This window comes from Triturus cristatus, chromosome 9 (genome assembly GCF_964204655.1).
Source record: "Triturus cristatus chromosome 9, aTriCri1.1, whole genome shotgun sequence".
In the NCBI taxonomy this organism is placed as follows: Eukaryota; Metazoa; Chordata; class Amphibia; order Caudata; family Salamandridae; genus Triturus; species Triturus cristatus.
The window spans coordinates 813,287,209-813,309,141 of NC_140592.1; positions in this window are offsets into that span (position 1 = coordinate 813,287,209).

The following is a 21,933-nucleotide window of genomic DNA, read 5'->3' on the forward strand; positions in this document are numbered from 1 at the left end:
AGTCTTCTCAGGCTGCAGCTGAGAGTGCAGCTGAGAGTGCAGAAACTGTCACGACGGAAACGGATGGTCACAGCGACACGAGGGCACAGGAGTCAGCCTCGGTTTTACCTCAGTGTGGGGTATTAAAAGATTCAGAAGGTTTGCACCAACACTATCAAGCGCCCAGAGGTAAGGGGAGAGGTGGGAAATCTGGTCGAGGACGAGGTAAGGAGCAGGCTAGAGTGCCTACGAGGGGGGTTGTTACCGGTTCTAATTCATCTGGTGTCATTATTCCGCCCCAAATTGGTAAGAGAACCTCTTCCTATTTATCCAAGGAAGTGAAATCTAAGGGCGCCAGAGGGAAAGCAACACGTAATCTCGTTGCTGGAGCCGAGGCTGCATCTAAAATTACACCATCTCTTCGGTCATATTTCAAAGTTGTCCCACAGGTCCTGCGCCTTGTGGAATCTAAGGCAATGACCACACCAAAGGATTCTGCTCAACTGATTCCCCCTACTTTATCTCCATCTCTTTCAACCCCCCCCCTTTAGTTGTTGTGCCAACCCTTTCGGCTCTTGGTGACTCTGGGATGACTGTAAGGGAGGTAGCGCCAGCTGTCTCAGTTGCTCCTGGAATCTCAGTACCTTTCCCACTTACAATTATACCCAAGAATGGAGTTTTGTCTAGTGAAGTGATGGGGGGCTGGGCAACACCTATTAGTTCTAACGTGAGGGGTGACTTAGCAGCAGCTAGTGAGGGTGGTCTTAGCCACTCCGATTCCTGTACTCTTGAATTTATCACGCATGACTCTGGGGGGGCTACTGTATTGGAGTCGTCTGTCGAGCTATCCTTGGCAACATCTGTCCCTGCCCTTGTACCTTCCACTCCATCTTGTGAAGAAGCAACACCAGAAAACATCTCGGCAGCCACCTTATTTGTGATGCTTACTGCCTTGTCTCAGGACATAAAAAGAGGGTTCGAGCAATCCTCAATTCTGCAGAAGGAGATTCGCGATTACTGCCAGTCATTGGATAATAAGATCGATGGGCTGTCAACAAGGACAGAAGTCTTGGAGGAGAAATTAGCTATAATGTCGGTACATCTAGATAAGACAGAAGAGGACATTACTAAACTTAAAAGAAACGATCAGGCCTTGTTTGACAGGATGGAGGTTTTAGAAAATATTGCAAGAAGATGTAACATTCGTATTCTTAATGTTCCAGAGGTATCTGAGGGGGCGGATGTTAAGCAGTTTATTGTTTGCCTGTTGAAGGAAGGTTTATGTTTGGGTCAAGCCCTGGAGCACCTAGCAACCGACATTCAGAGGGTCCACAGGGAACCCTTTAGACAGAACCCGCAAAGGCAAAAACCGCGTAAAATCCTTGTTAATTTTCTTACATACACTGTCATTTTGGATTTCGTAAATAAAATTCCTTGGGCAAAACATTGCTATTACCCCCATGCCTCTTTTTACCATATATTTTAAGAGTAACGCACTCGTTCACTAAATTGGCCACTTTTCTTTTTCTGACCACTTGCATGACCCTTTCTAGCGAGGGGTCTCGGTCTTCATGCAGTGTGCCTAATATGAGCTGTGCGCAGCCTGTTTATTCTCCTGGGATTTTTGCACATTTTCCTTTTAAGGTTATTTATTATGTGCATCTAAATAGAGAAGCTGTTAGTCATCCTTTCGTTTCTTTGATTTTCCTGGAGGTATACAAAGCCGACTTTGATTGAGAACATAGTGCCCAATTGTTTTCAAACATGTCCTCAAATAGAAGCCATTATGAAAATGGATCATGGCTTGGCTAGGTCTTTGTGTGTCTGCATTTGATAGACTCACTTGATAGATACTCTCTTAATCTCAGTTCCAGAAAATGCGCTGCTCGATTGAAACAGAGACCGAATATGATAAATAGACGAGTTAAAAACCTGAAAAACAAATAGTTCCTGTTTTTATTTTATTGTTAGCAGGTTGTTGAGACTCTTGTGCTTAATTCAGGCGTGATTCTACATCTACACCTATCAGGTCCACAAACACCGTATTTGATGAATGTGGACTCGAGTGTTTTTATTCACAAAACCTAAATTTACGCTCATGCATTAATTCAATTGTGCGTTTTGGTGTACCCATAATCTTTTAAAGTAAAGAGTTTACGGTCTTAATCAGACTTTGTAGATAATGCAGCACTCTACTTAAGTAGTTGTGACCAAAATGAAAATAAATCGAAACAAATGGAAGAAACAAATAATATGCAAACCTCAATCTCAGAGAAACATTACAGAGACCTCACTAAAGAAAACCATTTCAGTAGACTAAATCAATAGAAACCATCATCCAGGCACCAACAGTTATCTGATTACAAATTTGCACAATGTATTAAATTACATCAAGAAATGGAAATCAGCCAGTACATATTCATATTAAACCGTACATGCAAAATACAATCTTCTGAAGCAAACATGCCTGCTGCCACTAATCAAGGCATCCACATTTACTAGCCAAATGACAGCCTAAAAGCAAATAACAGAAGAAAGGTAGTAACACAAATCACATCAGAGTGTGACAATTATACAAATTATAACCCATTGAAGTATCTACACATTCCAGGCATAATTCCAAATGGTTGGTGCTACCAGAAGATATATTACACTTTTTGGCACATTTATGATTCATGGCTACCTTCCTCTGGGCAGAAGTTACCCAAACGTCTTTCTCATTTAAACAAAAAAGGTAGAGAGCTTCATATTCACCAATATTAACAGACAAAAGCAATTAGTCTTGATTTTTAAAAAAAACTATTGGTGACTATTGGCTTTGCCAATGTTGTTTCATTTCGCAAGAGCAAATAAAGAAATAAACATAGTTTGTGATGTCACCCCAACGGAGGCCATCTTTGAATTGTTTTCTCCAACAAAACACCATACATAGATGGCAGCCATGAACTTGTAATATGCTCGGCGGTGCCGCAGTGGCACCGCCTGCATATTGCTGCCTGAACCCACACCGCCCTCGCTGCACAGCATCCTTGATCTCGGTGGTGCCGGGTGTCTTGTGACGGTCCGACCGCCTCTGTCGAAATACTGCAGGTAGTCCGGCAGTGCGTTGGTGGTTGGACTGCCACCACAAGTTTAGTGGTCCTAAGGACCGCCAAACTCAAAATCAGGCCCATAGTAAGAGATGCACGTACTGTTAACATTAGGAGCGACATAATATTTTGCCTGTTAATTGTCGTTTCACTATTAAAAATAGATTCAGAACTTCCATGGCAGATTACTAAGAGATCTCCAATTATCTTCAAATATTCACTTTGACCTTCAGACAACAGTGCCCAGCAACATTTCAGTAGGTATTTGACACTCAGGGCTGCATATTGAGAGTGATTTTATGCATAGACTTCTGATCATACCATTGTTTCAGTAGCTCCTAGCTAGCCTCCAGATCCTTATTTGCCTTCTGAATATACTCTGCCATGCATGAACGCAGGCCTACTACATATTCCATAACATCTTGCTCAGGCTCCTTAAAAGGTTTCTCCCAGCCTTCTCTAACCAAGCTCAAGGGACCTCTCACGGTACCCAAACAAGTATTAAAGGGGCTGAAGCCCACTCCTTTTTATGCAACCTACCTATAGGCAAATAGTAGGCAGGGTAGGAGAATGTCTCACTTTCTCCTGAGCTTTTCAGGGAAACCCATTATCATGCCTTTTGTCAAAACATTTGTCTGGGTGTGATAGGGGTGGTGAACTTGTATGTGACACCACATTCACCTCATATAGCTTTTAGGTATGCAGACATGAAATTGGCACCCTATCAGAGATGAAATCCTTAGGGCACCCTACCCTGATGACGATTCCAAGTAAGGCTCTAGCCAAAGCAGGTGCAGTGGCTGTACTAAGGGTAATGTCTTCAGGATATCTGGGGGCATGGTCCACTTCCACCAAGATAAGTCTATTCCTAGTGGCAGTCTGAGGGTCTAGGGGACTAACAGTGTTTATCCCCACCCTCACAAAAAGAGTCTACACCACAGGAAGTAGGATTAAGGGAGGCATTGGATGTCCCCTTGACTCACCACTGGCTTAATAGGTGACACGGAAGTGACAGAACTCCTTTACTGGGGCCTATAGAAGTGGCTGACTAACCTGTCCCAGGTTTTACTCTGCCCCAGATGTCCAACCAAGAGATGTCATGTGCCAAGTGGAGAAAGAATGCTCTGTATTTTTGGGGGGTTCACCAATCTCCTGGCTGCCCCTGGTTTGAGGTTTCTTGACTCATTATACAGCCTTCCCGCTTCCCAGTAGACCCTGTGGGTACCACTGACATCTTCCCTTTCTTGTCTTTCAACCAGCTGCTGAAGGACTGGAAAGTAGGATATGTCCCCTGTCTTTGGCAAAAGTCCTCCCTGGAAGGCCCCCCACTCTTATTGTCGCCCTTCAAGCTCTGGAAGGAATATCAGGGCAGCACTCTCCCCTCCAGGCTCCATGTCCTTCTCCTGAGGGTCATATTTCTTCTGGGCCTTGGGATCTTCTGTGGCTGGTCCCCCAGCACTCTTGCCACTTCTCTTGTTCTTAGGGACCTGGACCAATATTCCAGGCTCCCTTCACTCTCCTGAAGAGCTGTTTGGGCCTCAGTGGCCAGAGACACCCACTCAGGGAGACCCAATATTTCTGCATGGGTCCTCCATTCAACAAGTGACCATACAGAGGTTTATGAATCATTTGCCAGCAGACACTTCACTGGGATGGCAAGGGAAATAGTTGTGTTCTTCAGGCCAGTACCCCCTCCACACTTGAAGTTCACCATAGCGATACGATGAAACTTTATCTCATTGTCAGCGTTGACATCCTTGTGCAATGGATCTTGTATGATCTGCTCTGGGGAAACTAGTTTATTCACCGCAGTGGTCATACTAGCATCTGTGTCCCTCAGAGCCCGTGCCTTGTTGCTGCTGATTTCTGGCTATTGCTTTACTTCATCATACTTGGAGGTAGGGTATCAAAGGCTTCAATATCCACACCTCCCACAGATACTAAGGTGACCTCTGAGTAACCCCTGATTTCCCCTAGAGCAATTTCCATTCCAATCCCTACACTGACAACATCCTTGGACTGCCCACCATTAGGAGACTTCTTTGTAAAACTAAATTTCCTCTTGTGCACTGGCTGCTGACAGTCAAAGTACACCCCAGTCCACAGTCAAAATTCTTTGCCTGGTGGCACATCCATTTGGAGTTGGATGGGTTTTGGGACTCCCCTTCTTGGGTAGATGATTGGGGCCCTTTGGAGAACTCCTTATTTTCTTCTTTTTCACCACCTTTACCCTATTGGGGTGGCCTGACCATCTTTCTTAGGAACAACCCCCTGGGATTTCTTCATTATCATTGTATGTACCTATTTATCAGCTACTTTACCCTGATCTCTGTGGCTGGATAGATTAGGATCTACTAAATGCTGGTTCAACTTCTCAGAGGAACAATTAGTTAAATGGTAAATGTATTTCGTTGTTGGAGGGTGGTCACATAGTGGGTTGAGGGCAGTGAATGCCAGGACTAGGTCTGATGCCCAGGGAGCCTTCACTTACAATAGAGTGACTTGTCCATCTCGTATTGTCTATATCTTAGTAGATGTTAGGTTTTGGCGGGCATGTTCTAGATATGGTGGTGGGGAACACAACCAACAGTGACCACAACCCTCTTTGCATGTCATTGAGGTTCCCATGGGCACCTCCTTGCTCTATACCAAGCACCTACATGCACTCTGTGACCAAAGATGTGATCCCCTCAAACTCTAGAAGAGCCTTAAAATGGCATAAGGTTGCCCTACAAGATTCAAAACTAGAGGCCATTAGGCAAGTGCTGTATAAAAGCACAATTGAGCTAAGAGAAGGAATTGCAGCCGGGCCCACTCATGCTCTTAGCATACACACACGCACGCACTATTGAACAGATTAGTACTCACTTTCAAGTACCGATCAAGCCTACCAAGTCTGTAGTACACTCAAGGAGAGGCCAATCATGGTATACTAAAGAGTGCCGAATTAAGAGGAAGGTCTTGGCAATAGCTATTAGAGCTAGGAACAGTTCAGTCATCAAAGTTGCAAGGAAGGAATACAGAGAGGCCCAGCACCACATAAAGTTAGATTGGGACGAAACCCGATGGCATGATCTTAAAAATGCCAGTTTAGCAAGGGACACTAACCTCTTTTGGTCACTGGTCCGATGGGCAAATAAGGGGGACGCAGACCAAATCCCCAATCACATTCCATCTCAGGTCTGGCATGACCACTTTGGCGAATTACACTCTGGGTATAACGATGTAAGTGTGGACGGGCAATGCGGCCATTTCCCATTAAATCTTGGGAACGGCGAATGTGACCCATTCACACTAAACAAAGTCGAGTCTGCTATAAGTAGGATAGTGCCTGCTAAGGCCCCGGGACCTGATGGCTTCCCTGGGGACCTGTTCCTTGCAGACCGGGACAAATGGGCCGAGTATGTCCTCCTTCTTATCAATTCCATCTCTAGCGGATGCCCAGTCCCGGTATCATGGAAGGGCGCGGAGGTAGTCCCAATCTATAAGAATGGAGCCAGAGAGGACCCTTCCAACTATAGGCCAATTAGCCTCATAGATGCAATGCAGAAGATAGTTGGCAGGGTCATGTTGCAGATAATCCAATCGTGGGCTGAGGAGGAGGACATCCTCTCTCAATACCAGGCGGGCTTCCGGACCAACACAGGAACGGTGGACCAGGTCTTCAGGCTCCTCTTGATTCATTGGAAAGTGGTGGTGATTGGCAAAGGCATTCTTCACCTCGCCTTTATTGACTTAAAGACTGCCTTTGACCTGGTCCCTAGGAACAAGTTATGGGAACACTGCAAGCCACTGGTATCCTTCCATTGATCCTTAACCTCTTAGTAAGGTTTCATGAGGGCAATTATGCTCAGATAAGATGGGGGTTCCAGGGACGGCTCACGGATAAGATTCCAGTAAACAGGGGAGTATGGCAGGGCTGCGTGATGGCATCCACCCTGTTCTCATTATATGTGAACGGGGTGGTCAGATTTCTGCAAGAAACACCAGCTAAGGCCCCGGCCCTGGCAGGCAACAAGGTACCGACTCTCCTGTTTGCTGACGATACATTGCTGATCTCAAAGACCCCAGCAGGCCTGCAAAAACTCCTGAACAGGTTCCAACTTTTCTGTAACACCCAGGAGTTGGTCATAAATACATCTAAAACTAAATTTATGACATTCAATCCCCACAAATCATTCAGGAACAACTTCACTTTAGATGGGATACACCTTGAGAGAGTCACCACCTTTGATTACCTTGGTATACGCCTCTCAGAAAAAGCGCAGTGGAGACTCCATCTTGATAAAATGCTCCTAAGCCACAAACGTGTTGCCGGGGCACTGAGCAAAGAACATCACTCATCGTTCACTAGACCTATTGCCCCGGCACTCATTGTGTATGGAGCCAAGGCAGTTAGTTCGGCTCTCTATGGAGCCGAGCTGTGGGGTTTTGACAATCTCGACACGATTAGGAGATCAGAACATAAGTTCTTTAGAGACCTGATCATGTTACCACAGGGCGCCCCTTTAACCACTTTGATATACGATCTGGGCAGGCGCCATTTCAAAGACCTGGCCAAACTTCACCCATTTCTTTATTGGGCTCGCCTTAGGAGCACCCCTGAACTCGCTAACTATGCAGATACTTTCGCAGAAGTAATGGGAATTGACACCTGTAAGGGGATAAAATGGATCTCTAATGTTAAGGCACTGATGATAACCCTTGGTCTTGAGGAATCCTGAGACACTCAAAGCCCACCGAGTAAGGCAGAACTCAAACGCATCTATTGGGACTTGATAGATGTCAGAGACCTCAGCAACCCAAACATAGGAAGGCTTATGGAAGAATTCTTCCAACACAATCAATCTAGAGGCCTCGAACCTTACTTGGACATAATTCAGATCCCAAGGGATAGAGCATTATATACCCAATTTAAATTTGGCTCACTTCCAGTCCACGAATTGACCGCGCAGAGGCGCCCCACTCACCAGACTACTGAAGAATTCCCTTCCTGCGGGACCTCTAAACACTTCATGTTTGCTTGCCCTGCATATGCAAACACTAGGTCCTATTGCTTGCGCCAATCTGCAAACAATTAGACACCCTTGATCATCGAGTTGCCTTACACATACTAAAAACTGACCGGAGAACCCTTTATGTTTGTGGAGTCGCCAAGTTTCTGGACCTTGCCTGGTTAATCAGGCACAGGGCTGTACGAAGGGTGACCCTAAACTGGTCCAGAATACCTGCGAGCATGTATACCGGACAACTGTAATCTGCAATGTTATATTCTGTCCCCGATAAGAAACATTATACACTCCATTTTTAATCATGTTTTACAGTTTTAATCATATTAATCAAAATGAAATCCTTTTATATGGCGGAAATAGCTTTACATTTTAATTGTCTTGAAATATTGCATTGCTACATTTTATTAATCTTAATGAATTGTATCTTCTTCTTTGTAATACTGTTGAGTCGTGATGCTTTTATGATATTTATATCAAAATAAAGCTATTTGACTGCCTGACATATGTTATGTTATGTTATGTTATCTTTAATTTATACAGCGCACAGCTACTCGAAAGTGTCCCAGCGCTAGCTACGGAAAAGAGAAAGAAGAGAGGCACACCAATCAAACTAAAAGAGCAAAGTTTTAAATTTTCTTTTAAACAAAAGAGGGTCCTGGGTAGCCCGAAGCGCTACAGGCAATTGATTCCAGGCTAAGTCCGCTTTACGAACAAAGGAGTTACCACCCAGTCTTTGGCGATTAAACCTGGGGGTCTGGACCAAAAGCTGAGCAGACGAACGCAGCTGTCTCCCTGGTGTGTAAAATGCAAACCTCTTACGCAGATAAATGGGACCCAGACCATAAAGGGCCCGATGGGCAATGGATAGCATTTTGAATTTCGAACGAGATTCGACTGGGAGCCAGTGCAAGGAGCGCAGATGAGTACGAACACTAAGCCTAGGACACAAGCCCAGGAGAAGCCTGGCCGCCGAATTTTGAACAACTTGCAGTTTCTTAACTAAAAATCCCGGGCTGTCAACCAAAAGGGCGTTGGCATAGTCCAAATGAGAAAGAATAAGGGCACGAACCACAGTTTCTTTAGCCTTACCAGGTAGAAAAGGAAGAAACTTCCGCAAGGTTTTGACAATACCAAAACAAGCACCGGCCAGCTTCTTCACTTGAGTTGCAAAATTCAAGTTCTCCCCAAACCAGACGCAAAGATTTTTTACCGCGCCTTTACCAGTGGTAGGACGAGGGAAACCCAGAGGCCAAAACCTATCTCTAAACCCATAAGAAAAGGAGCCATAGAAGAGAACTTCAGATTTGCCTTCATTGCTTTTCAATTGGGCATTTGCCAGCCAATGAAAGACTGACGACAGGCAATGTTGCGCAGCCGTAACCGAGTCATCATCCCTACTCCAACAAAATAGGAGCTGAGTATCGTCAGCATAGGCCATCACTCTCGCCCCCAATGACTCCGCGAGATAAACCAGCGGAGTCATATAGATGTTAAATAACAAGGGGCTAAGGGATGAACCCTGCGGCACACCCGTAGTCATTTGCAGTTACACGGAAGCGCATGGGGGGATCCAGACCTGCTGTGACCTACCCTCCAAAAAAGACCTGAACCACTGCAAGGCAGAACCAATTTCAGAGTGACGATCCAAGAGCAAAGAATGGGGCACGGTGTCGAAAGCAGCTGAGAGATCTAACATCACCAAGGCCGCTTTCCCACCGGCATCCAAACAGTCATGGATCGCCTCTGTCACCTCAAGCAGGGCTAACTCCGTGCTATGGGAAGCACGGAAACAGGATTGGGCCGGGTGAAGCAAACCCGAGCTCTCAATAAAGTTAGTAAGTTGGGCCGTAACCACTCTCTCGCACACTTTCGCCAGGCTAGGCAAGAGTGAGATAGGGCGATAATTCTCAGGAAGAAGAGGGTCAAGAGATGTCTTCTTAAGGACGGGAAGAAGCAGCGCCTGCTTCCATGCAAGCGGAACATGAGCCTTTAAGCAGCAATTTATTAATCATATGATTAACTTCTAAGTTGATGGTGTCTGCCACATCAGACAGCAGTCTGGCAGCGCATGGGTCTTTAGGCGATCCCGACTTTAAAGCCCTAAGAATCTTAAAAGAGCCAGGGAGATCAATCAGACTAAATGCAGAAAAGGAGGGAGCCAGATTTTCCCTTGACCTCACCACCATGGCACCATCAATCTTCTCCGGGAAAGTCAGAAACGTCTCTTGGATGCTAACTATTTTATCCCTAAAAAAGTAAGCCAGGGAGTTGCACCAGGTCTCCGAGGAAGGAGTCACTACCACTTGGGCAGTAGGCATCAAGAAATTCTGTACAATGGCAAAAATGTATTTTGAGTTGTTATTGGCCCTCTCAATGCGGTCAGAGTAATACCGCCCTTTGGCCTCTCCGATGGCCGTATAGTACAATTTTTATTTGGTTCTAAGGGCACATTTAGCAATGGCACAATATCCACTGGAGCGCCAAGCTCTCTCCAGTAATTTACACTCATGTTTTAAAATCCTCAGCTCAGGGGTAAACCAAGGCTTAGAGGGGGACTCTCTCCTCAACTTTCGTTGACGTGGAACAGACAAACTCTCAATCGAACTTGTGAGCCAGTCGGCAAACTGGGACACAGTATCCTCCAGGTCACCCTGAAAGGAGGGGCGGGAGGCTGCCAGAGAGCTACTAAGCCGCCCAGGGTCCACTTTCCTAATAACTGGAGGACGATAACGGTTAGCAGTGCGACAGGGATGTTTAATGTCCCAAGAAAAAAATAAGGGAAAATGATCTGACCAAGCAACTGGCCTTGGCTTCACCACTAAGATAGGAAAATTGGAGCAGATGATATCCAAGGTATGCCCGCCCAAATGGGTGGGATCCATAACCCATTGGGAAAGGTTAGCCAGATTAAGGAGATCTAGAAACACCACAGAATCAGTCAGCTCCGTATGATCAAGATGGAGATTAATGTCGCCAAGAAGCACATACTTCAAGAAACGCAGAGCACGCTCGGCTAGAGCATCCCCACAGGTCTCCAGGAAAGCCCTGGCTGAACCAGGTGGTCGATAAATCAGGGAACCCCCCAAAGTGAAATGGGCCGATAATTGCAATTGGAAGTTCAAAATCTCGCAGTCTCCCCAAAGAGTGCATGATTCACTGAGAAGGGACCAGCAATCCCTGTACAAGATGGCCAGGCCCCCGCCTCTACCAACAGGGCGTCCAGCCGAAAGATTTTAAAGCCGACTTGGGTTGCCAAGGCCACAATCGGATTACAAAAGGCATCAAGCCAAGTCTCTGTAATGAAAAAAAGGTCTAGGCCATTATCTGTAATCAGACCCGCCACATCCACATAGTGCTTTTTTAACGATCTAGCATTAATGAGGCAGGCACTAATGATCCCAGGGTTAACTAAATCAGCTGGCCTATCCATCGACAGGGGCTCCGGTGTTAACAGGAAACCACAGACTCCACAAATATAGTTCGTCATAGAGCCTCCCCACTTACCACTATGTGACGGGCAGGAACTGGGTCTAAGCGATTTCAAAAAATCGCCGGAACCGTGGATAACGTTAGTAGCCCCAGAATTTAGACCAACAGAATGGCTCGCCCTGCGCACTGACTTAGCGCTGATGGGCACATAGTGAGTTCTGTAGGCAGTAGAAACACTCTGTGAACACTTCCAGTCTTTCCTTTTCTGACAGGGAGTTGGCACGCTTATGGGTATGGTTTTAAAAATCACTGAATGAGTATTGTTAGAAGGAGTCAATGGTTGAATGGATGATCACATGGGTAGGTGAATAAATGACTGTGTGCATGGATCAATGATTTAATAGGTGACTGCATGTATGGAAGGCTGGGTTAATTGTTGAGTGCAAGAGCAGATGCAGAAATATTACACCTACCATATAGGCTGAGAACTCTGACAGCACTAATGATAATTTTATAAAATGCCAATAATTGCCAATATTATGCCTGCTCAAGTAGTATAACAGAGCTGGGCACCATCATGCCAAGAATTCTAAAGATATGTAAATAGGTATCACTTTTATCCTAGTACAAGCATTGCACACCATCATGCCAGCAGTGCCCGCAACATGTGAAAACAAGCAACGGCAAAGGCACTCTGTCATGCTTATGCCAGCTTTTACCTTTGTGAATATTTTAAGAATGTTGAATATCAGCGGTGTGCAGCTTGGCTGAAAGGTTTTGAAAAAGCGCTATGATGCAGCCAGTACTAGCCATGTCATAGCTCCTTAAAAGAAATTGCTGGCAGAAGGGCAGAGCAGGAGGCATTTTGGAGGGAGGAAGGGCATGCACACAGAGGGTTTAGATGCCTCCCGCAGCGCCCTCCTGCCAGCAAGAAATTAAAACAAGATTTATGATGTTGCTACTGTGTGATAGCACTTTTTGAAAAGAACTTTCAACCATGCTACACAGCAGACACTCTGCTGTGCAACATGGCTAAAAATAATGACAAATCCAATAAGTCACATAGGTGAAACACATTGACTTTGCTGATGCCTGTGTTTTTTCCTCAGAGATAGGAGGATGGGATAGGTGAAGCTACAATGCAGCATGGGAAAGGGCAAGCAACAATGTGGGCAAGCAACAACGTGGAATAAAAGTGTGTGCGTGGGCAAGCAACACTGTGGGACAGGAGGGGGCAAGCAACAATGGGGGCAAGGAAACCAAAGAGGGACTGAAGGGTGGGGGTGGGTAAGCAATACAATGCAGGAGATTGGAAGGGGTAAGCAACAACATGTGCAAGCAACAATGTAAGGAGGGAGAGGGCAAGCAATAACAGGAACAAGCAGCAATGCCAGTTTGGAGGGTGGGAAGGGGCAAGCAACAACGTGGGATGGGTAGGAAGGGGTGGGGAAGGTAACAATGTGGGACTGGGAGAGAGTCTGGAGGGGGCAAGCAACTATGTGGGATAAGGTGTGAGAGGCCTAGCAACAACAGGGAGCAGGGTGGGAGGGGGGACTTGTCTTCAAACACATGTACTCTTATGGAGTGCTGAAACTTAAAGAAATAAGAAGCTCTGAAAGTGCAAGCAGTGGAAGGACACTGAGCAAGGAAACAGTACTTGGGTAATGCTCCAGAGGAGGGATAAACAAAACAAAAATAAGTGAAGTCAGCAAGCGTGGATCAAAGAGACTGAACGAAATGTGAGGGTTGATAAATCCAACAAATGGTAAGTGATGAACGGGCTCTAAGCCCTCTGAAATAAACAAAATGTTGAGCAAGCAACAAAGAGACATTATCACATCTGTTATGCATGTGCAGATGTTCTCTATCATTCAATAATCCTAAGTGTATGCTCAGTTTTGTACCATTCTAAGCCTGCATTGAAGAAAAAATGCATTTGTGGTATGTTGTTCAGTTAAAAAAACTAGACCCAATCTGCTGATATGGACTGGGAAATGCACGAATCCAAATGGTGTTCTCCTGACATTGAGGTATTTGGCCAAAGAATTGAGTTGCAAATATCGGAATACAGAAATATCAGGAAAAATATTGTGATACAAAATAATTGTGAGGCAGAAATATCGTTGTAAATAATATTGATTTTTGAGGTAAGTAACATCGTTTTTCAGAATATTGTTGCTGTTAATATCGTTTTCAATAATATAGTAAGAAATATTGTTTTGTTAATGATCTTAATGTGTTTTAGTTAATATATTTATTTTAGGTGTTATTATTGTTTGTATAATTTTTAACATTATTTTTAAATGTAATGTAAAATATATATTTTTAATAATAGTGTTACTTTATATATATGTACAAATAAACATACGAGCACACACATGTGTGTGTTTATATAAGTATATATTTAGAGTATTAAATATTATTGAAACATATTTAACTTACATCATATTATTTTTACATATTACAATATTTAGGATTTACTATTTTAAACTGTATAATTATTAGAAAAATGATATTTTTGTATGTTTTTAGCAATATTAATGTCAAATTATATATTTTTTGATGTTTTTTACTTACCATTATAAGTATAGGGAGACGATTTCTTTGCAAACAATAATTTGGAACAGATATTGTTGTATCACGATATTGCTGTTTTCGATTTTGTGTCAGTGATCCCCATAATTACACCACCCTTATAGTGAATTAACTTTATAGTAGGGGTTTGGTGGAAAGTTTGGGCAAATTTTGAAGCAAGCAAAAGTTTTCCTCTGTTCTTTTAACCCGTTAAGTGGAATTGGGTCTGATCTACTGCTAGGCGGGTGGAAAAAAAGCCCAAAAGCAAAGTTGCTTTTGGAAGCAATGTAGGGTCCCCACAGTGTGTTTACTTTAATGCTAATAGCATGCTCTGACCACTGACAAAGCATCTTCCCCAGAAATGACGCCTGTGTACCGGACCTGCACCTGGCACTCTAACAGGCAGATGCCACACACAAGCTCCCCTGCTGGGAAAGTTGTTGAAAGAGCACTGGCAGGAGCCAGCCAGTGTAATTATCTTAATGTAATTATCATTAAGGTAATTATATTGCCCAGCCCCTGACAGTGCTGGACGCACATAAATTCCTTGTTTGTGCATTCCTCAGTGCCCAAAATGAGGAATATTTATTCTACAGGTCATGTCCCTTGCATTCTGCCAGGCTGATGCAAAAAGATCAGAAACAGTGGAAAGGCCTGCAGTTTGGAATCCGCTTATCGTGGTTTTCAGAAATACGAATTTCTCCCACCCCCACTGTACAGTAATAAGTGCCAAAAGTTCCCAAAGGCTCAATTGTAATCTGGTCTCAGTTGGTAACAATTTACTGTCAAACTTAGTGCTCCACAGTCAAATAGGTTAACCACTGTGGAGCCATAAAGCCAAGCCCCAGGTCAGGTTGTTTTGTGCTCTGTTTTGAAAATGTGTTGCTTTACGTGTGATACTGATCCACAGGGTCGGACTGAGACAGAAAATAGGCACGGACCCGTGCACCAAAATAAAAGTGGCCCCCAATCGTGGCTCATGTTTTCAAATCGGGGCAGGTTTCAATGTGTAAAGACAAGCTGTTTATGTGTTTTGCAAGGTATGGGAGTCTGCATGTATTTTGGGTTGCTTCTGGCAATGTTTGTTTTAATATCAGGGAAATCAACATTAAAAACCCGCCCAGAAGACCATAAAACAAAAACAAACAAACAGCCAAAACTCCGGTACAGACACTGGTCTATCAAATCAGCCCATCGTACACTGCCTTATTGACCTATAGGCCAGTCCAACCTATCTGATCAAGGAAGTGCGTACTCCTCTGGAGAAGGAAGTAATGGGCAAACTTATAAATAACTTAGGGCTTGCATGGTCTACCCTGGCTTTGAATCAGCATCACTGAAACAGGCGGGAGAAGCCAAAAGCTGGTGCAGGGACAGCAGCAGTCACAGTCTTCCCCCTCTGTCCAGCAGAGCATCGGGGTCTGCAGCTCAACATGTTGTCAGGAAATGTAGATTTCATTTCAGTGACCTGGCCAGTGCTTAATTTGTAAATAAATTAAGTGCCATGGCCCTTCTTGGAAGGCCATTGCAGCCTGCACCACCCATTGCTCCTGCCAGCGCGTCCAATGACAGTACAAACATAACATCTAACCATCGCACTCCCGATCCTAGTTGATCTCACACTTATAATAGGACCGAACACTAAAGTAGAATAGACTATATATTACTCAACTGCCCTCTTTGGAAAGATAGCTGTGTGATCTGATAGTGATTAGGCCTGGGCAGAGCGCGCAGAGTTTCCAAAAGTCCGCACACTCTGCCGGCGGAGCGGAGTTTACCGCAAACCCCTAGTGATCATAATATTCTAAAGCTAATTTTGAATCTCCCTTGCAACACAGCTTCCACTGCTGTTTTGCATTCATCTAGTGAATTGTCACAGTCAAATAACAAATGGACTGTTAAATGGTCTAAGATACATCAAACACTAGAAAAGCTATTGTGTATTTACAGAGCTGTTTTCGAGGCCACTGAATTGCTGAGTACTCACTTAGAACATGAGATTAGCTCAGCTATGATTGTTAAAATACCCACCAAGGAATAATTTAGCTATCTGGGCAAATGTTTCAGCAGCTCTTTAATCAAACCCTCTGATACTAGTAATAGGAAGGTATTGTAGTTCATTAGGAAATGCAGATCTGAGAAGAAAGTTATCATCCTTGATACTAAGAAGGGTGATCATGATCAGGTTAGGGAAGACAGGAAAATCTATTAAATGGAGCAGATGAGAGCTGAGAGAGATTGGGATACTAACAGATGGCACAATATGCTTCATGCAGTTAGGGCGAAAGATTTTCAAGGATTCTAGCAGATAATCATCCTCACGCAAGAATCCTACAAAGGCTCTACTGGCGTAAACTTCCACATGCAGGCTGCGATTTGGGCTGAACACTTTGCCAAATTTTATAACATTCACCTGAGGATGATATGAGGGATACCACATTGGATATACCATTCCCGACAACACTTATGAACCATTGAAACTTGATTTGAAAAACACACTAAGGGCTATCTTAGGCACAAAACAAGGCAAGGCACCGGGCCCTGATAATATCCAGGTGGACTTATTTGTATCTCAATTAGAAGTGTGGGCACCATATATAAAGCACTTATATAATGCCATTGGGCATAGTGGCCGAATCCCCTCCACATGGAAAGGGGCAGAAATAGTCCCAATATATAGATAAAGGGGAACAAAAACAATATGTTCAACTACATGCTGATTATTATAAATAATAGCTTTAAAAAAATCTTCTGTCACCAAGTTCTCAAAAAGATCACTAGAATGGGTTGATAATCATAATATTCTGACACCCTTAGAAGTCAATTTCAGGAAGAATGTGAGTACAATTGACCAGGTTCTCAGGTTTTACATTATCTACTAGAAGACAGTTGTAGTAAAAAAAAGGGCACCTGTTTCTTATATTTGTTGACCTGAAGTTGGCTTTTGACCTGATAGCTACTTCGCTCAAAACTGTGGGCTGCTCAGGTCAAATGGGTTCCCTAGCAATATTCATCATATGCATGCACAATAGAAATTATGCCCGAGTGAAGTGGCGTGACCAGGGCGAAATTATTGAGCGTATATCAGTAAACAGGGAGGTGGGACGGGGCTGTTTCATAGCACCAACATTCCCTCTGTATAAATAATGTTATCAGTAATCTTAACAGCTGTATAAATGATGCCCCAGTAATAGCCGGTTGGAGAATGCCTGGACTCCTTTGTGCAGATTACACTCTTCTTAGAACCAAAGCACCTGGGGGTGTACAATTGCTCTTGAACACGTTTTTAAAGTTCTGTCAATCTTGAGGTTTAGAGATCCATCCAATAAAAGCAAATGTATTGCCCTTGACCCCTGCAAATATTTTTGAGGGGGATTTATGTTGCGGAACTCGAAGTTTGAAAGAGTAAAGGACTTTGGTTATCTGGGTGTAAAAATATCCCCTAATTTGGTTTGGAAAAAGCAATTTGGATAGAATGGGCTCAAACTAAAGCAGAGCACCTTAAAGATACTTAGATTCGACATACTCTAGGACTGTTTCACTGGCTTTTCAAGCCTATAACGTACAAGCATTTTGAGGGAGCCTTTATGGCACAGAGTTATGGTGAAATAAAAAAAAATGGACTTAACATCTGGAGAAAAGAAATTTCTGAGATTGCTAGTGGGCTTCCTGGAGAGCACTCCGTCAATACCTCTACACATTGATATAGGCACTAAACCCAATGCCTAAAAAGTGGACCTGAGTGTACTGGTATTCTGGGGGAGACCATGGTGCACCGTCGAACTATCAGACTACCAGTTAGCATTAGAAAGGGTCACAGTTTTGGACATTTTCCAAAAGGTCACTTGGCTTTAATAGGTTCGCTAAAAGTTAACTAATTTGGGGCTGAGGGAGCTATGGGATTGTCAGGGGAATACACACAATATGACAAAAAAGTTCCTCACAGACAACTACCGGCAGGTTGCCTCTGAAATTATTTATATCACATCACCATACAACCCACTAGAGTCTTTTTAGATTTTAAACTGTACCATCATTTTGATCCATTTATGGATTACATCAACATGCTTACTGCAAAGCAATTTTACATAAAATCTTGATATGGGATTCTCCCTATTTACAGCTCTTGCTCAAAGTGGTGAAATTCAAGTACAGTAGCAGATTTATGTCCAGCTTGTAAATGGGAAAAGGAAACTGTATCTCACTTGATGTTTTTTTTGTAAAGCCTATGAGCACCCTCAAGAACAGTTGAAAAATTCCAGTATGTAGGCCCCTTGGTGCAAAACAATACCTGATAGAAATGAGAATTTTTAAATCGGACACTAGCGAAGTGGTTTTCTCCAGTTTGGTAAAGTTTTTATATGCCACATGGATCTTGTAAAGAGAGTGCAGAAATAAGGCATATCATTAGGGGTGGTATTTATAGTTTCGATTTCTTTTATTGGATGTTATGGGAACAGATTTTAAATGAATTTGTATATGATGTTCTTGTTTTGTATTTATTGTTGTAAATATGTAATGAATTGTAATGTTTAATATGCCGTATTAAGGGGATAAAATCCCTGCATAAACTTAATCAAATTGAAAATGATATGTATACTTGATTCCGCACTGCCATGAAAGTTGACAGGTTGCTTTTTTGGTGTAGGTTACTTCTTTCTCCAAAAGTGATGCTAAAAATTCATGACAGCCCCAACTCCTCCCTTCATATTTGTCCATCGCTAGGGGCTTCGTTTTTTTTTTTTTTTGCAGATTTATATAGCGCAAAATCGACCCGAAACTTTTGGAGCGCTTTACAATAGCATCAATTACGTTACAGAAGGACACATTCATTCTTTTTTTTCTGGTAGGCATGGGAGATGAAGTGATTTGCCCAGAATCACAGGCTGTGGAGTCAACCCCGAAGCTCGAACCTTGGTTCCCAGCTCCAAAGACGGCAGTCTAGCCGTGAGAAGAACTCCTAATGGAATCTACTGCAGAGAGATATCTTTATTTTACAGGGATCAGATAGTATCTTTCACAGTAATTGTTTTGTTTCCTTTCACTTTTTTAAGTTGAAACCAGGGCATTTTTTCTTCCATTTCTATATTAGAGCTTAAAAGTTTTCTTAAATACTCTTGACCCACTCTTAGTATGGAGATTAATACAGCATCTTGCCTAGCGAGGGGTAAATGTGAAATGATCAGTGGCGGCTCGCAGAGGGGGTGCTGCGGGGTGGTGGGGTGGGGCAGGGCGCAGGAGTGGCAGGGTGGGGGGGTAGTGGAGTCGGGCATACGACAGGCAGGAGTAAAGTAAATAAATAAAACTGTTTACCTTGCGCTGGCTGCATCGACGAGTTGGCGATGCAGCGCGCGCAAGATAAACCGTTTTATTTATTTATTTGCTTACCATACTCCTGTCGTATGTTCGACTCCACTACCCCCCACCCCCGCAGTACTCCCCCTGCGAGCCGCCACTGGAAATGATCCATTCCTCGTATAGGGTAAACTTTTTCCAACATTATCTAAAATGGAACTTAGACCATGTAGTTCATCGACTAATTCTTCTTATAAGATTAAATATGTAACCACTAAGAAATATTATGGGTATTTGGGAAAATCTTAAGATGGACTATGCAATGTTTGCACTGAGGGGGGTCGAAAATTTCGATCATGTTTTTGCGTGTCAAGCTTTGTACTTTGTATGTTTAAAGTATTTAAAGCCTCCTTTTATTCAATATGGTATTTTTACTATGGATACAGCTCATGTATTTTTAAGCAAGCAAGATAATGAAATGATCTGTTAATTTGTATTGGCATTTGTACACATGTTTAATCTACAAACTATTGTATCTGGATTTGGCTTAAATGGATGATGAATTTGCCAAGTGTTGATTGTCTGTACGTATATTTTGTAGCCATAGAATTTGGACTGAAACAATAAAGGTTTTTGACTTCGACTCCCTTCATATGTGTCAATAAAATCTATTGGTGATCTATCTCTACCCAGTGGAAATGCTGCTTAAAATTGTTTGTGTGCCCATTTATTCACAGTCAGACTTTCATAAGAAAATGTTGGTGTCTTTGGCTACTCACTTTTGAAGTAAACCAATAAATGTTTATCTGCATGAATACCCTGGGTGCATCTGAAACAAGCATTTGCAATATAATAGGTCTCGCATCTGCAAGGGTTTAAGGTATTGGCATATGTTTTGATAACACATAAATTAAAGGCATTGTCATTTACAATGCCAATAGATCAATCTCTTGTAAATGCAAGACCTATTTCATTTCAAAGGCTGCTTGGAAAGTGAAAGCACTTATGGTGCGCTGAATGTTACAGGAAAGCATGTTGTCGTTGCAGTAGGAGAAACTCATTAAAGACAATAGTGCTTATAGACTAAATAAGACATACTGTGTAACAACAGAAGTAAAAGGGCCAGTCCTCATGGGAGGTTACAAAGGAAGACACATTGGTACTAAGGAGGGACTAACAAGCCTATTAACAAATCAGAATCCAGCATTTACAAAGGACAAAGATACAAGCCAATGAAAAATATGGGTGGAGAGTGGGCGGAGCTTCAAGCCCATACTCAAATACAGCAAGCCTTGCAGAGCAGTGCATGCGCCGCCCAGGTTCGACCTAAAAATAGTTGGAGTGCATGAAACCACTCAGTGGGAATATTGCTAAAAACTTTAGCGTTTGTGACATTTGACTGTCTAAATGTCACAAAAGATATCCTTATAATCGGGGTTTAAGTCTCTGAGAATGAAGTTGCAGCTTTTGCACTGATAGGTGAACTTGTGCCTTGCACTAATCTACAGGGATATGGTACTCATTCATTTTTGTGAATGTCACTTGTTCCGCATGACGGTTCTCTTGTATTCGAACAGCAGAATGCCTTCTAATTCTACACTATCTCAAGAAGGCAGCTTAGTCCTAAATTGTCTACACAAATCAGTGATTCCGCAAAATTATTGTTCTTGGAGGCTTATCCTCGGCATATTTCATGCAAATATATAAAGGCAGACATCTGAGCAATAGTACATCTGGATGCTGTTGTAATCTGATTTTCAAGTACTTTGAGAAAGTTCAGACTTGGATAGCGAATCCCAGAAGATATCTTTTGGGCAGTTACGTGTGGTCATTGATTTTTACCTGAAAGTGGCACACTTGGGGCACCATTGTCAAATAAATGCAGAAATCTTCATTGATATGTTTAGACCTATGTTTGAGAGTTGTTAATTGTTGGGTTTCACAAATAATTCCAAGAACAGTCCTGGAAATCTGTGACCATTGCAGAGATCAACGCCCTACTGAAGAAACCCAAGGTGGATCTGAGTGACCTCAAGAACTTCCGACCCATCTCCCTGCTTCCGTTCCCAGCAAAGGTCATCGAGAAGATAGTTAACACCCAGCTCACCCATCACCTCGAAGACAACAACATCCTGGACCCGTCCCAATCAGGATTCCGCAGTAACCACAGTACCGAGACCGCCCTCATCGCCGCCACAGACGACATCAGGATCCTGCTAGACAACGGCGAGACGGCGGCCCTCATCCTCCTGGACCTCTCCGCCACCGCACACTACGCACGCGCCTCCTCGACGCAGGGATCCGAGACAAGGCCCTGGACAGAGAGTCCGCCTCCCCCCGTTCCAATCCGATGCCTCCGAGATAATCTGCGGCGTCCCTCAAGGATCTTCGCTCAGCCCGACGCTGTTCAACGTCTACATGGCAAGACTAGCACGCATCGCCCGACAGCACGACCTCTACATAATCTCCTACGCCGACGACACTCAGCTGATCCTCTCCCTCACCAAGGACCCCCTCACCACCAAATCCAACCTCCACTAGGGAATGAAGGCTGT